At 21.0% G+C, this 16,921-nt stretch overlaps 1 protein-coding gene and 1 long non-coding RNA gene across 3 annotated transcripts in view; one reads left to right on the top strand and one right to left on the bottom strand.

Moving 5' to 3' along the window:
• Positions 1-16,921, bottom strand: part of LOC122498605 — a 66,380-nt gene that overhangs the window by 24,307 nt on the left and 25,152 nt on the right. The window contains exon 2 of one of the 2 annotated variants that reach the window (XM_043606412.1): positions 412-459. The exons of the other annotated variant lie outside the window; for it this stretch is intronic. The gene's annotated coding sequence lies outside the window, so the exon portion shown is untranslated. The remainder of the gene's footprint in view (positions 1-411; positions 460-16,921) is intronic. 2 annotated transcript variants of the gene reach the window in all.
• The window catches only part of LOC122498610, a 117,213-nt gene that overhangs the window by 94,124 nt on the left and 6,168 nt on the right, over positions 1-16,921 (top strand). Inside the window, exon 4 of the long non-coding RNA XR_006301246.1 lies at positions 3,697-3,872. This is a non-coding gene — a long non-coding RNA (uncharacterized LOC122498610). The remainder of the gene's footprint in view (positions 1-3,696; positions 3,873-16,921) is intronic.

Here is a 16,921-nt window from a genome sequence, read left to right as displayed (position 1 = left end):
AAAATTAAAAATAAATAAATTATATAAAATAATTTAAATTTTAAAAAATTAAATTAAAACATCAAAATGAAATTAATAAAATATGATTATGAGTGAAAAATTTCTGTATAAATCAAAATAAATGACGTTGAATTTAGAAATAAGAAGAATTATTGCGGAATTTGTTAGAAGAGAAAAAGAAATCGAAAATCGAATTTTATAATTTATATATAACACATAAAGGATTATGCGAATGCAAATGCCGTTGCTGTGTAATATACGCGTTCACATCACTCGCGAATGGTAATGATTGCGAGAATGAAGATGATACTTTCACCGCGATGATCCCATAAGCGATCGAGAGGGGTCATCGCGATTATCATCATCATTATCATCATCATCATCATCACAGTCGCACGGTCTCTGACTTACTTTTTCTGTCGTTATTAATCGTTCCCCATCGTGTCTCTCTTTCTCTCTCTGTAAAATTAAAAAAAAAAAAATTTTTTTTTTTTTACTCTAAAATTACGAATTAGGCGAATAATTAGATTAATTACACTTTATATAAATAAAAAACGTCTATAGGCCAAAGTGGAGAAAGTATAGCGTCTATTATTATACAAAAAATAAATTTCACTTATTCTTGCAAAATCATCTAATACGTAAATACATCGTCTGCTATCTTAACATTTGAATTAAAAATTAAAGTTTTTAATTTAAGATTTTATCCCCAAGGTATAAAGGATTATTTTTTAAACTATCGAACTCAAAATAACCAAAAATCGTCTGCCATCTTAACATTTAAAATTTGTAATTAAAAATTTAATCCCTAGCGTTTTTTTTTTTTTTTGACAGAATACTAATTAAATATTTGTCTCCCATTATCGATGAAATTTCAAAAAAAAAAGAAAGAACTTAACTTTATAAATTTTTAAAATCCAATTAAAGCGATCAGACCTTAAAAAATGTCGCACTCTAATTTCAGACATCATTATTATTAATTATTCCTCGATGGTTTTATTTTTAAATCGTTCAATATCAAATTTAAAAAAAAAATAAAATTTTTTTTCTTTTCATTCTGAAAATTTATTTAGGGCCATAATTTGATTCATATACATATATAAATTTAGGGCCAATGGTTAAAATAAAAAATTGCGGAGCCCAAAATCCGGGACATAAATTTTAAATATTTTTACAAAATACAAAAAAAATTTCACGCTGTCTAAATATAGAATATTTTATCCGTGGGAAATATAAGAGAAGATGTTTTGTTGACAAATTTATCAAAAAAGAAAAAAAAAAATTTTTTTTCTGAAATGAGAAATCGAGGATTAAAGCAATTATTTTTAATCCAATGTTAAAATGATTAGCATGCATCATTTTGTAGATAAGATTTTAAAAGGTAGATGGGTGGCTAATGATGATATTTGCATATTGCAGAGATTGGAATGCAAACAGCAAGTGTAAATGTCTTGTCTGGTGACCTCCAACGACCACATTAATTTACCTATACACACCATCATTTATATATATTAATTTCGTTCATAATTTCATCGTTTTTTTGACAAATATTTTAAAAACATTTAAACAAATGGGGAAAAACTTTGTTTTATTTCAAATCATAAAGTTTTTTTCATTATTATTAATTTTAAAATTAGGAATTATAATTTTTTTTTGCGACACACACCGAAGAAATTTATTTCTTAGAAGGAAATTATTTTTAGGTTATGTTTTTGATATTTTTTTTATACTTTACTGATGTTAATTTTATTCATTTTATTTAATTAATTTAATTTTATTAAACAAAAATTTAATTCTGTAAAGTTAATATCAGTTTTTATTAAATTAATTATTTTCTCATGATTTATTTCTCAAATTTTATAACGTAATTTGAGTTTCATTTTTAAAATTCGCGCCAGTTTTTCAATTTTAGCAACGGCAGCGCCTCTAGAATAATGGCGCCAAATTTGAAAACAGAATTTAAATTACTATCATTTTTGCAGTAATTAATAAAAATATAGTAACGAGACTAATAATTATAGCGACATATTGTTATAATTAATTTTAATAATTGATTGTTAATTAATAAATTAATTTTATAATGTAAAATTAATTTTGTTTTTTAAAATTCGCGCGAGATTTTTTGATTTTAGCGACAGCAGCGCCCTTTAAAATAATGGCGGGAATATTTGAAAAACAAATTAAATTGTAATCATTTTTGCTGAAATTAATAAAAGTATATTAACGAGACCAATAATAAAATAATAAAATAGCGATATGTTGTTATAAAAATTAATTTAATAATGAATTGTTAATTAATAAATCAATTTTATAATGAAATTTTCATTTTATTGTTCAAAATTCGCGCGAGATTTTTTGATTTTAGCAACAGCAGCGCCCTTTAAAATAATGGCGCGAATATTTAAAAAAAAAATTAAATTGTAATCATTTTTGCTGAAATTAATAAAAATATATTAACGAGACCAATAATAAAATAATAAAATAGCGATATATTGTTATAAAAATTAATTTAATAATGAATTGTTAATTAATAAATCAATTTTATAATGAAATTTTAATTTTATTATTTAAAATTCGCGCGAGATTTTTTGATTTTAGCGACAGCAGCGCCCTTTAAAATAATGGCGCGAATATTTGAAAGACAAATTAAATTGCAATCATTTTTGCAGAAATTATTAAAAATATAGCAATGAGACCAATAATTGTAGCGATATCTTGTTATAATAATTAATTGTTAACTAATTGTTAATTAATAAATTAATTTTATAACGTAATTTTAATTTTTTTTTACATTTGATCAGTTTTTTCTAGAAACAGCGCCTCTAGAATAACTTTTGAGTCTGTATTTGAAAAAATACGAAAAAGAATGTATTGGCAATAAATTTTTTTTGTAAAAAAATATGTAGACCAATTTTACATATATTTTAAATATATATTTATTGAATATTCACATAATTAATTAATTATCATACAAAAATTATTAATTAAGAACCAAAGAATTTAATTCCATGAATCGAAATTTAAATCACGTTCCCAGGACATTGAAAAAGGAAACGTGAAAGGCAGATAAATCGTCTGGTCAGTGTGTGCTTTCGTATATTTCAATACTTTGACCATAAACCTTTATTTATTTTTTTCTTTCCTCTTTTTTTTATATTTCTAATTTATGATCAGAAAGAAAAGATACTGCTCCAATTAACGGGACTTGTGCAAAAATATAAGGAGCACTTTTTGAAATTGGCAAAATTCAAAGACCATTATATATCCTCTATGGCCGCATATTTTAAATACATTATGTCTACAGTAAATGTCTAATTAGGACCTCTAAAAGTATAAAGTTACTTCGTATGCGAATTTTTCCACATTGTATTTAAAAATTCCTTCTTTGATATTATAGACTTTGTGTCTTTATTATTATACACATTAAAAAAATGTTTTTTTAAAGATTTGAAAATAAATTTTTTAAGTAATTAAATCGAAAACATTTTTTTTTTTTTATAATAGAGGAAAAATAATTGAAAAAAAATTAATAAAAATATAAAAAATGTTAAGAAAAGTTGAAAAAAAAGATAATTAAAAATAATTAATACAAATAAAAAATAAATGTATAAAATTATTAAAGGAAAATTAATAAAAATAGAAAATAAATTAAAAAAATTAAACGAAAGTAAAAATATTTTATCTCTTTTTTTCTAGGCGAGGGAAATTTGGACCAAAATCTGTTGTTAATTTATAGAGAATGCAGTGTCAATTTATTCTCGAGGCGGCTCGTTACAAAAAGAATTGGCGAGACAAATGTCTCATCGTCGCTTTTTAAAACTGGGAACTCTCTGAAGAAAGCTGATCAACGCCCGAAGCGTCATCTACCGTTAGTAAGTGTCTTTTTATGTACCAATCACACTGTCCGATAATCGACCAAATCCCCCTTTTTTTGCATTATATTTTTCTAGAATTTTTCCATTTTTATTACCAATTTTTTCATTTTTATCTTTAATTTATAAAAAAATATTTTTAAGTTATTTTTAACTATTTTTTTTTAAATTCGCGCCTGATTTTTCGTTTTTAGAGACAGTAGCGCCTCTAGAGTGACGCTATAGTACTACTACTACTATCACTAATGGTTTTCTTTTTTCTGAAATTAAAATTTACATTAGAATTAGCAAACAAGCGTGGAAACTTCGGATAGTTTCAGTTTCACTATAAAAGTGCTTAAAAAAACTATCGAAATGATATAAATTTTTTTATATAAAAAGGAAAACTAATATTTAGTCAAGCAATGTTAAAATATCGCTATAATTGTTAATCTCATGAATATTTTTTTATTTATTTCTGCAAAAATCATCGCATTTTTAATTTTTGTATTCAAATATTCGCGCCATTAGTCTAGAGGCGCTGCTGTTGCTAAAAACAGAAGATTTGGCGCAAATTTTAAAAAATAAATTCAAATTAAGTTACAAAATTTAACAAGTAAAGAAGGAAAAGATAAATACTTAAATTTTTTATTCTAAAATTCCTGAAGAAAAATAGTAGTACAAAAATAAATAACTTTTACTGATAAAGAAATAAAATAAAATAATGGAATTAAAGAAATTTGCCTTAAAAGTATAGTAAAATTTAGTCTGAAATTAGTAAAAATGGAAAAAAAATTCATTTTTTAGTGGAACAATGTTTCGGCAATTAGCAATTTTTATTTTCTTTCAAATATTCGCGCCATTAATCGAGAGGCGCTGCTGTTGCTAAAAACAGAAAATTTAGCGCGAATTTTAAAAAATAAAATTCAAATTACTTCATAAAATTAACAAATAAATTACCAAATTTTTATATTGTATAATTCCTAAAGTACAAAAATAATAACATAAAAAATCAGTGAAATTTACTAAATAAAATGAGAGAAATAAAAAATTTACTTTAAAAATAGTAAAATTTAGTCTGAAATCAGTAGAAAATGACAGAAATTGATGCATTAGTGGAACAATATTTCGGCAAAAATTTTAGCAATTTTAATTTCAAATTAAATTTAATTAAATTTAAATAAAAATTTTAATTAAATTTAAATATTCGCGCTATTATTCTAGAGGCGCTGCTGTTGCTAAAAACAGAAAATTTAGCGCGAATTTAGAAAAATAAAATTCAAATTACTTTATAAAATTAAGAAATAAATTACAAAATTTTCATATTTTACAATTTCTAAAGTACAAAAATAGTAACATAAAAAATTAGTAAAATTTACTAATAAAATAAGAGAAATAAAAATTAAATTTAAAAATAGTTAAATTTATTCTGAAGTCAGTAAAAATCGAGAAAATATTAATGCTTTAGTGGAAAAATATTTCGGCAATAATTTTAGAAATTTTAATTTCAGTTTCTAAATATTCGCGCTATTATTCTAGAGGCGCTGCTGTTGCTAAAAACAGAAAATTTAGCGCGAATTTTAAAAAATAAAATTCAAATTACCTTATAAATTTAACAAAATAAATAAAGAAAAAATAATATACAAAATTTTTATATTGTAAAATTTCTAAAGAACAGAAATAAAATAAAAGTTCGTTTTAACATTTTTTTTATCAGATTTTTTGAGTCAATTATCAAATTTGAGGTTTTTTTTTTAAATTTTAAAGGACTTTTAATTCGAAAAAATGCTTTTTTCCAAAACATGACTGCACACAGAAAGTTTTCAAAATTCATCTCGGATTCAGAAAAAATGTGTTTCTTTGAAAAACGCGGCTGATCTTGATATTTCTATTTATGATTTTTTGAGTCGATTATCAATTTAGAGCTTTTAAATTTTGTTTTTTAAATTAGCTTTTTTAATTAGAAAAAGAGCTTTTTTCTGAATATGACAATATTTAATAGCTTTTCAGAATTTATATACTTGTTTCAGAAAAAATTTGTTTCTTTAAAAACGATGCTGATCTTGATAATATTTTTATGCAATTTTTGGAGGCGATTATCAATTTTTTAGCTTTTTTGAAAAAAGAAGGAATTTTTTTTTTGAAAAGGCCTTTTTTCCGAAACGTAACGGTACTCAGAAACTTTTTAAAAATCTACTCTGGTTCAGTAAAAATTTGTTTTTTGAAAAAAGACTGGTCCTGACATTTTTGTTCACTTTTTTTTAAATCAATTCAAAAGTTGGTGCTTTTTCAATTAAAAATGTTTTTTTTTTAGAAAAGAGCTTTTTTCCGAAAAGAGGCAGTACTCGGAAATTATTTTATTTTCATCTCTGATTCATGAAAAATTTGTTTTTTTAAAAAAATTTTTTTTTTTTTTGACGTTGGTCTTAACATTTTTTTCTATGATTTTTGGAGTCGGTTATCAATTTAAAGCTTTTTTCAAAAAAGAAGGGCTTTTTTTCATTGGAAAAGAGCTTTTTTCCGAAACGAGGCGATACTCGGAAAATTTTTTGCTTTTATTTCTGATTCAGAAAAAAATTTGTTTTTTTAAAAAAAAGACGCTTGTCTTAATTTTTTTTTCTTGCAATTTTTGTAGTCGATTATTAATTTAGAGCTTTTTTCAAAAAAGAACAGCTTTTTTTGAATTTTTAATTTTAAAATGAATTTTAAAAATAATATATGAAATAAATCAAGAAAAATTAAAAAATGACAAATTTGTCTTATGTTTTGCAATTTATATTATTGAAAAAACTGTAAAAAAAAAAAGAAAACACTAATAAATAGTCACTGTGATGAATTCGATATCTTGATAAAAGGGGAAGTTGGTAATTATCTTGAACATCGTTAGAAAGTTATTGGCAAGTCGTTCATTCCGGTTGGCCCCTCGAGATCGATTTTATCGGCACTTTAAGAGTTTCGGTGCAATATTTATGCATGTAAGTTCCTGGTAGGATGAACATTGGACATTAAAGACATTAATTCCCCGGCAGTATGCGCGCAGTTAATCGATCAAGCGCGCGGAATACCTTATAAATTTTATATTATTACACACAATATTAGTACAGTATTTATAATAGTCATGCATATTTAAACGCTGTTAATAGTAATAGCGTAATATAAAAAAATATTACTTCATTATATAGTCTCACGTTGTATATATTATGATTTTGAATAATCTGCTTCTAATTTGATGCAAAATCACAATATTTAATTAAAAGAAGAAAAGTGATGAATAATTTTAGTTATTAGAATAGAATGAAGAAAATTAATTCGCACAGTTTTCCTGAGGACATCAAATTGAGAAAAAAAACGAATCAAAAGTGTTGCCTCGCAATTTAATATAAAAAAAAAAATAAAAAATATTTTTTTTTATTTGATATCATTTGATATTAATTTGATATCCTCAGGAAAACTGTGTTTCAACATTCTGTATAGAAATTTTTTCTTGTTGTTTATTGCGATGCATTTTTTGTTTTTTTATTATTGAATTTTATTATTAAAAATCATTAAACTTAATTAATATTTTTAAAATTGTGGTAAAAATTACATTACTTTTAAAAATAATTGAATTCTTTGAGTGAAAATTGTTATTTATGAAAATAATTAAATTTTGCAGAGAATTTCATCAAAATTTTTGAAAATAATTGAATGTTTTGAAAGAATTTTATTTTAAATTTCAAAAATAATTGAATTCAATCTAAAAAATTTATTAAAACGTTTAAAAATAATTGAATTTAATTAATATTTTTAAAAATAATTTTACTTTTTCCAGAAATTTTTTTTTTAAATTGTAGTAAAAATTACATTATTTTTTTAAAATAATTGAATTCTTGGAGTCAATATAGGTATTGTTATTTATGAAAATAATTGAATTTTGCAAAGAATTTTATTAAAATACCTTAAAATAATTTAATTTTCGGGAATAATTTTGTTATTCATCTTTAATAATTGAATTCTTTCGAAGAATTATTTATTTAAATAATTGAAGTCAAACAAAGATTTTGAGAAATTTTTTTTATATAATTGAATTCTGTGTGGAATGTTATTAAATTTTTTTTGAAAATAATTGAATTCCAAAAAACATTTTATTAGTTATGAAAATAATTGAATTATTGCAAACGATTTTATTAGAATTTTTTAAAATAATTGAATTCTTATGATGAATATTGTTAATTATGAAAATAATTGAATGTTTGTAAAGAATTTTACATACAATTTTTTTTAAATAATTGAATTTTTTATAAAAATTTTTTTATTAAAATAGAAAATATTGAAAAGAATTGAATTTCGAAAAATTTTTTTTTAAATAATTTAATATTGTTTCGAAGAATTTTAATAATATTTTAAAGAATAATTGCATCTTTCGAGAAATTTATTTAAAATTGTATTAAAAATAGTTGAAATCCTGTTATGAGTTTAATTAATTATGAAAATAATTGATTATGTGAAACAAATCTTTAAAATTTTTTTTATAATAATTGAATTCTTTCGAAGAACTTCATTAAAGTTTTTTTTTAAATAATTAAATTCTTATGAAGAATTACATAAAAATCTTTTTAAAATAATTGATTTTTTATCAAAAAATTTTATGAAAATTCTGTTTTAAAGAATTTAATTGCTGTGGAAATTTTATTATTTATTTAAAAAATTGAATGTTTGCAAAGAATTTTATAAAAAGTTGTTTAAGTAATAAAATTAAGTAATAAAATCCTGTTTGGAAATTTTTTGAAAATAATAGATATTGAAAATCATTTAATATACGAAAACTTTTTAAAAATAATTAAATTCTACAAAGAATTCTATTAAAATTTTTGAGATTAATTGAATGTCTGTGTGGAATTTTAAATTTTTTTTTGAAAATAATTGAATTCCTAAAAGGCATTTTTTTTAATTATGAAAATAATTGAATTCTTGCGAACAATTTTATAAGAATTTTTTTAAATAATTGAATTTCCAAGGAGAAATTGATTACTTTTAAAAATAATTAAATTCTTGTGATGAATATATTGTTATTTATGAAAATAATTTAATCTTGCAAAGAATTTTATTAAAATGACTCAAAAATAAATGAATTTTCAGGAATAATTTTGTTAAATTTATCGATATAATTGAATTCTTTTGAAGAATTATTTACGTAAATAATTAAATTCTTGGGAAGATTTTCATTAAAATCTAAAAGAATAATTGAATTTAAAAAAAAATATCATTAAAATTGTATTTTAAATAATTGATTTCTTTCGAACAATGTTATAAAAATATTTGAAAATAATTGAATTATTCCAAAGAATTTTAAAAAACCATTTTTTTTTCATATTTCATTTTTTTGAGGAATTGAAATTAAATTTTTAAGAATAATTGCATTTTTAGAGTAATTTTATTATTTATGAAAATAATTAAATACATGCTAAGAATTTTATTAAAATTTTCAAAAATAATTGAATTTCGGTGAAACATTTTGTTATTTTTGAAAATAATTGAATTCTTCTTAAGAATTTTATAAACATTGTTTCTATAATAATTAATTTTTTCGAAATATAATAAATATTATGAAAATTTTATTTTAACTAATTGAATTCTTGTGGAAAACTTTATTTGTGATTTGTTTTTTGTCTCAATTTGATATCTTTAAGAAAACCGTGTTTCTAAATTTTTTATATAATTTTGTTGTTGTTTTTTATTGATACATTTTTGTTTTTTGTTTGATGCTTTTTCAGTTTTATTTCTTTTTCATATTAATTATCTTTTTTTTATTTTTATTTTATTTATTTTATTTTTATTGTTGCTTTTTTCTATTTTTTTATTAATTTATTTTATACTAAATATATAAAATTTTGGATTATTTTATAAAAAATTCTGTGTGTGCATATATATATTGTTTTGGCATGCAGATGCAGTGAGTTCGATTACTTTAATGACTGCATTTTTTCGCAGAGCCCCCCCGACAATTATAACAAACGAGAACACTTATATCAGGACTTTATTTATGGTTAATTGGTTAATTAGAGATAATATCGAAAGAGGAAGATTTTCTTTTTTAAGATCGAGATTTCGGAATTAAAAAGAAAAAAATGAAAAAGATTTTTTTGAAAGGGGAAATCAATTAAAACCATGACCAATGACAAAAATATTTAAAACCTTCAAAATTTCTATATATTTTTTACCATGGCCAACGGAAAAATTATAATTTAAATCTAGAAATTTCTATGTTTTTACTAAAGTCACATTTTTTGGGTCCTAAACTTATTTTTGCCTTTGCCCAACAATTTGCTAGATTCTGAAAATGATTGAAATAAAAATGACATAATTTTTTTTTTTTTTAAAAATAATTTTTACAGTAATAATGAAAGTATTCATGTATACAAAATAGAATTTTATTGTCATAGTAAATTTTACGACCCTCGTAACGAAAAGCAATTTGGAATAAATAACTTTCTAATGTTCGAAATCAAATGAAACTTTTTTGATTTTACATTACTAACGTGCCAGTGCCCTGCTAGCTAATATCATTCATTCACCTATCGTTGTAGAGGTTGCGTGAATGGAATATAGGTTTACACAGAGACTTTGGGTGTCGCTAAGCAATTTCACTGAACCAGTTATTAACGAAAGAGATAGGTCACGATCCCATCGCCGCCGCATCATACGTAATTATTGTTATTATCGTATTCGCACTTCAATTTATAAAATATAAAAATAAAAGTACTTTTTTTAGATTTCAGCCACTAAAAGCTACTATTTCTGTTTTTTTTTAGAATTCCCACTACTTTAAAATCGCTAATACTAGAAATAAAGAAACTATTCTCAAAAATTGTAATCAAATTTTTAAAACGATTCAATTATTTTCAAAACATAATCGAAATTCAATTATTTTCAATATCTACTATTTTCATAAAATTCCTCAAAAGAATTCAATTATTAAAAACAAAATTTATAATATTCATCCAACATCCAATTATTTTCATAAATAATAAAATTTCCACATGAATTCAATTAATTTAGAATAGAATTTTGAAAAAAATTTCGAAAAAATTAAATTAATCAATTATTTAACAAAATTTTTATACAATTCTTCACAAAATAATTCAATTACTTTCACTATTAACATTTTTCATAAAAATTCATTTTAAAAAAATTTTTCACAAAATTCTAAGCAAGAATTCAATTATATTCATAAAGAATGAAACTCGTCGAAAAATTTCAATTATTTTCAATAACATTTTAAATTAATTAATCGAAAAATTCAAATATATTCAAAAATAAAATTTTCCAGAAAAATTCAATTAGTTGAAATAAAATTTGCATTATATTTATTATGTTTCGAAAAACTTAATTATTTAAAACAATCTTTATAAAATTCTTGTAAAGAATTCAATTATTTTCAAAAATAATAAAATTTTACAAAGAAATTCAATTCTTTTAAAAAAATTTTTCGCAATAATTCAATTATTTTCATAAATAATAAAATTCTTTTCAAGAATTCAATTATTTTTGAAAATTTTAATAAAATTCTTTCCAACTATTCAATTATTTTGATAAATAATAAAATTCAACGCAAAGATTTCAATTATTTTTAATACAATTTTACAGGAATTGCCCAAAAAAAAATTTAATTTATAAATAATAAAATTCAATTATTTTTCAGAAATTGACAAATTCTTTATTTAATTCTTCACAATTATTCAATTATCTTCCCGAATAATAAAATTTTTCACAAGAATTCAATTATTTAAAAAAAATGCTGAGAATGTAAAAATCCAATAATATTCTTTGTGAGAATTCAATTATTTTCATAAAAAATAAAATTTTTCGCAATGTAATTCAATTATTTTCATAAATAATAAAATTCTTCTCAGGAATTTAATTATTTTTGAAAATTTTAATAAAATTCTTTCCAACTATTCAATTATTTTGATAAATAATAAAATTCAACGCAAAGATTTCAATTATTTTTAATACAATTTTACAGGAATTGTCCAAAAAAAATTTAATTTATAAATAATAAAATTCAATTATTTTTCAGAAATTGACAAATTCTTTATTTAATTCTTCACAATTATTCAATTATCTTCCCGAATAATAAAATTTTTCACAAGAATTCAATTATTTAAAAAAAATGATGAGAATGTTAAAATCCAATAATATTCTTTGTGAGAATTCAATTATTTTCATAAAAAATAAAATTTTTCGCAATGTAATTCAATTATTTTCATAAATAATAAAATTCTTCTTAGGAATTCAATTATTTTTGAAAATTTTAATAAAATTCTTTCCAACTATTCAATTATTTTTAAAAATAATAAAATTCATAGCAGAATTTCAATTATTTTTAATACAATTCTAGAGGAATTTCACAAAAAATGAATTTCTTAAAAATTTAATTTTAATTTCTCGAAAAAATTAATTGTTGGAAAAAATTATTTTTTAAAATTCTTCACAAAAATATTAGTATTTTTCAAAGGAATTCAATTATTTTTAAATATTGCAATAAAATTATTCGAAAGAAATAAATTATTTTAAATACGATTTTAATTAAATTTTTTTTTGAAATAATTCAATTATTCTTTTAAATTTTAATTTAATTCTTCTCGAAAAAATTCAATTTTAATTCAATTTTTTGAAAGAATTCAATTATATCGATAAATTTAACAAAATTATTCCTGAAAATTCAATTATTCTGAGGCATTTTAATAAAATTCTTCGCAAGATTAAATTATTTCCATAAATAACAGTATATTTATCACAAGAATTCAATTATTTTTAAATGTAATCAATTTCTTCTTGGAAATTCAATTTTTTTAAAAAATTCTAATAAAATCGTTCGCAATAATTCAATTATTTTCATAACTAATAAAATGTTTTTTAGAAATTGAATTATTTTTAAAAAAATTTAAAAAAATTCCACCCAGACATTCAATTATTCTCAAAAATTTTATTAGAATTCTTTGTAAAATTTAATTATTTTTAAAAACTTTTCTTAATTCAATGATTTTTAATATATACCATTTTCATAAAATTTCCAAGCAGAATTCAATTATATTTAAAAAAATTTTTGTAAAAATCTTCGTAAGAATTCAATTCTTTTCATGAATAATAAAAATTTCTCAGGAAGTCAATTATTTAAATCAGAATTTGCACAAAATCAGTCGAAAGAAATCAATTATTTAAAAATTTGATATAAAATTTTTCGCAAGAATTAAATTATCTTTATAAATATTAAAAAAAAAAAAAAATTAATAAAGAAATGAATTTTCGAAAAATGATTGAATAAAATGAACATTGGGAAGTTGTTTTTATTTTATAATAAACGAGGAGGCATATTAGGCACGTGTGGAGTTGATATATAACACTCAGAAACGTCAGGCAACTACTAATTTCAGGTGCGAGGAGCAATTATCGCATCCCTATATACGTATATATGTATAACCGTCTCTTGCCAGGTGTAATCTTGCGCTTAACTCTCATTCCTCTTCATAAAATAATCATAAAACAGAGACCGGCATGAAAAATTGAGAACAATTCTCTAAAGAGTCTAAAAAAAAAAAAATTAAAGTAGAACAATATTTTACTCCTTTTTTGTTCCTTTTTCAATTTTAAAACGATATTTAACGTCTTATTCTCGACATTTATTTTAGACAATGAGCATTTTTTATCTTTAATTAAATTGTCTGACTTTTTTTCATATTTATAGTAATTATTCATCATCGTTTTCATAAAAAGTGTTTTACCGTCAATCGAGACTATTTTCTACACAAAACAATTAATTTTGACTCTACAATTTATTGAACAGTTTATAAAGAAAAAATAAAAAGATAATCGACTAAATTTTGTGGAATTGCTTATTATTTAAAGCTGGATGAGAAAAAAAATTATAAACAATATCAATTGTTAGTAACAATTGGCAACTGTCAAAGTTAAACGTAAAAAAGTGGTTTTTTCTAAATTTCTGCTTATTAAAAAAAATCCTTTTTTTACGTTTAACTTCGACTGCTGCCAATTGTTATTAACAATTGACATTGTTTATAATTTTTTTTTCTTATCCAGCCTTAATTAATAATAATTAATTATTAAATTACTATATTAATAATAAATTTATTAAATTATTATATTAATAATAAATTTATTAAATTATTATATTAATAATAATTAATTATTAAATTAATATATTAATAATAATTATTAAATTATTATATAAATAATAATTAATAATTAAATTATTATATTAATAAATTAATAAATTAAATTATAAAAAAAAATCTACAAAGTTTAGTCGTTTCCCCCCCCTCTACTTTTTTTCCGAAACGTGACGGAACTGAGAAAGATTTTTCGATTTTAGCGACAGCAGCGCCTCTGCATTAAAGGCGCAAATAATTTGAAAAAAGAAATAAAAATAGTGATTTTTAGAGATAAAAACATAATAATGAAATTTTTTTTTAAAACTCTTGAATAAATAAATAATAATGCAAAATAATTAAATAGATAATGGAATGGAATTTCTAATAAATAAATTAATTAATTTCTAATAATTAAAATATAGTTAACGGAAAAACTTGAATTGAAAAATAAATTTTTTTTTGTAAAGTGGAAAGCGAATTTGGAAAATATTTTCGAAAATACCCTTTGGCATGGATTTTCTGTTAAATGCGCTGCTGAAAGTGCACCTCTATAATAGTATAGTGAAGTTTAATTATGCAGGGGTGTTCCTTTGGATTAAGAGTTCCGGTTCTATGGCTTCATATATGAATCACTTTACATAATAGTTCCCTCGTGAAATGGAATATAATGAGCGAAGCAAAAGACAATGGGAAAAGGAGGGACATTAATGAAAAGAAAAAATTCTCCATTATTTTCAATATTTGCTTATCATTTTCAAAAACTATATTTCTTAGATAGAAAAAATTTTCTTATAGAAAAAAAAATTTATTCTTTAATTTGTATCTCTTACGATATTTTTAAGGAAAAAAAAATTTTAGTAAAATAAAAATGGAATTTTATTTAGAGTGACAAAAAAATGTAACTCTATGTTAGCTTTAAATTTATTTTTAATTTAAAAATTTTTTAACTATAAAATTAGAAAAACCAGAGTTCTAGAACTCTGAATCAAAATAATAATCAGGAAAACCATCATTGTATTTTGTTATAGTTAAAATTAAAATTGTATTTTTTAAAATTCGCGCCTGATTTTTTGTTTTTGGAGACAGCCGCGCCTCTAGAGTGACGCTATAGTACTACTAGTATCACTAATTTTTTTCTTTTTTCTAAACTAGTCAAATTTGCGTCAGAATTAATACTGAAAAAAGAGTAGTAAAAAAAAGTAGCTATAGAAAATTAATTTTAACGAATAAAACAAAATTGTTTTAGTCGATTCACAAAAATTTGATTCAGTATTTCCCTGACTGTTTCCTGATTTCAATGAAAAATATTTATTCTTATTCTAATCCTGCTTCTAAATTTTTGAAAAATTCAATTATTTTCTAAATTTTTATCCTAAAAATGACAATTCTATTAAAAAGTAATTTTTAAAAGTAAACAAATAAAATTATTTAATAAAATTTCATTTAAATTCTTCACAGAAATTAAGAAAATCAATTAATAATTTTTGAAAGTAAAAAGTTAAATGTTATTACAGTTTGACAACAATTAAAATTTTCAACAATTTCAATTTAATAATCTTTTATTAAAAGATTATTAAAGATTATTAAATATTAAAAGATTTCAAAAAGTTTATTATTTATGAAAATAATTGAATTCTTGCGAAGAATTTTATTGAATTTTTTTTAATAATTGAATTCTCGTGAAAAAATCTATTATTTTGTAGGATAATTGAATAATTGTGAAGAATTAAAGAAAGAATTTGTCAATTTTTTGATAAATAATTGAATTTTCTAAAAGAATTTTACTGTTTTTGAAAATAATTGAATTTCTAAGATGAATTTTATTATTTATGAAAATAATTGAATTCTTGCGAAAGATTTTTTTAAAATTTTTGTAAAGACAGGGCTCGGATCTTCTTTAAGACTCAAAAAAAGTCGCTTTAGTCGCATAAATTTACAACAAAAGTCACGAAAAGTCGCACGAAATTTCTGAAAAAGTCGAAAAAAAGTCGCATGAAATCTTAGAAAAAAATAAAAAAAACGACAAAGAAAAACACAAAATTGTCAAAATTGTAAAAAAATCACATTTCTCGACAACAAATACATTAATATCAAACAATTCGGAATAAAATTTTTAAAAATTTAATAAAATTGATAGCAAAATTTTAATTATGTATTAATAACATTTTTTAAAAAATTCTCTTTAAAATGTCAATTATTTTTATAAATAATAAAATTCTTCTCTGAAATTCAATTATTTAAAAAAAAATTTTTAACAAAATTCTTCTCTAAAATTTAATTATTTTCAAAAGTTCTGATAAAATTCTTTGTAAAATTCAAATATCTTCAAAATTAAGAAAATTCTTTACAGAAATTCAATTATTTTCAAATTTTTTCTTAAATTCTCCTCAAAATTTCAATTATTTTTATAAATATCAAAATTCTTCTGCAAAATTCAATTTCTTTTAAACATTAAAAAAAAAAATCTGTTCAAAATTTCAATTATCTTAGTGAATAATAAAATTCTTCTCTGAAATTCAATTATTTGCAAAGAATTTTAATAAAATTCATCCTAGAAATTCAATTATTTTCAAAAGTAATAAAATTCTTGTCAGAAATTCAATTATTTTCAAAATTTAAATTATTTTTATAAATATCAAAATTCAATTACTTTTAAACATTTTTTTAAAAATCTGTTCAAAATTTCAATTATCTTTGAGAGTAATAAAATTCTTCTCTGAAATTCAATTATTTGCAAAAATTTTAATAGAATTCTTATCAAAAGTTAAATTATCTTTATAAATAATAAAATTCATTCTAGAAATTCAATTATGTTCAAAATTAATAAAATTCATCCTAGAAATTCAATTATTTTTATTTTTTTTTTAAATTTCTCGTCAAAATTTTAATTATCTTCATAAATAATAAAATTCATCTTGA

The sequence above is a fragment of the Leptopilina heterotoma genome, unplaced genomic scaffold, assembly GCF_015476425.1.
Source record: "Leptopilina heterotoma isolate Lh14 unplaced genomic scaffold, ASM1547642v1 Lhet_152, whole genome shotgun sequence".
In the NCBI taxonomy this organism is placed as follows: Eukaryota; Metazoa; Arthropoda; class Insecta; order Hymenoptera; family Figitidae; genus Leptopilina; species Leptopilina heterotoma.
Note: the sequence above shows the minus strand (reverse complement) of the source record. Positions and strands in the feature narration are given on the sequence as shown.